The sequence below is a fragment of the Arachis duranensis genome, chromosome 2 (assembly GCF_000817695.3).
Source record: "Arachis duranensis cultivar V14167 chromosome 2, aradu.V14167.gnm2.J7QH, whole genome shotgun sequence".
Lineage (NCBI taxonomy): Eukaryota > Viridiplantae > Streptophyta > Magnoliopsida > Fabales > Fabaceae > Arachis > Arachis duranensis.
In genome coordinates, this window is record NC_029773.3 from 50,351,879 (window position 1) to 50,352,638 (window position 760).

The 760-nt window shown below is 39.3% G+C and overlaps 1 non-coding gene across 1 annotated transcript; it reads right to left on the bottom strand.

Annotated features, from left to right (window-relative positions):
• Positions 1 to 270: 270 nt before the first annotated feature.
• On the bottom strand, positions 271 to 378 carry LOC127745063 (small nucleolar RNA R71). The gene has a single exon (XR_008006253.1). It is a non-coding gene; the product is annotated as a small nucleolar RNA R71 (small nucleolar RNA).
• Between the last annotated feature and the right edge of the window lie 382 nt (positions 379 to 760).

A 760-nucleotide genomic window follows, 5' to 3' on the forward strand; every position in this document is an offset into this window, starting at 1 on the left:
TCAATTAGTTTCTCTAATGCAGCAGAATTGCAAGTTTCATGGACTTCCATTGGAAGGTCCTCATAGTTCTTAGTGAAATTCTTACAAATCTGTGACACTGTTAAGACCAATGAGGTTGATCTCGAAGTCTACAGACTTATGCTTTTCTCCTTTGCTATAAGAGACAGAGCTTGGATATGGATGGACTCACAACCTAGAGAAGGCCTAAACTCTTGGGAAGAGTTGGTCAATGCTTTCTTGGCCAAATTCTTTCCACCTCAAAAGATGAGCAAGCTTAGAGTGGAAGTCCAAACCTTCAGACAGAAGGAAGGTGAATCCTTCTATGAAGCTTGGGAAAGATACAAGTAATTGATCAGAAGGTGTCCTTCTAACATGCTTTCAGAATGGAACATCTTAGGTATATTCTATGATGGTCTATATGAATTGTCCAAGATGTCATTAGATCACTCTGCTGGTGGATCTCTTCATCTGAAGAAAACCCCTGCAGAAGCCCAGGAACTCATTGAGATGGTTGCAAATTACCAGTTTATGTACACTTCTGAAAGAAATCCTGTGAATAATAGGATGACTCAGAAGAAATGAGTTCTTGAGATTGATACTCTGAATGCCATATTGGCTCAGAACAAAATATTGACTTAGCAAGTCAACATGATTTCTCAGAATCTAATTGGATTATAAGCTGCATCCAGCAGTACTAAACAAGCCTCATCTGAAGGAGAAGCTTATGACCCTGAGAATCCTGCAATAGAAGAGGTGAATT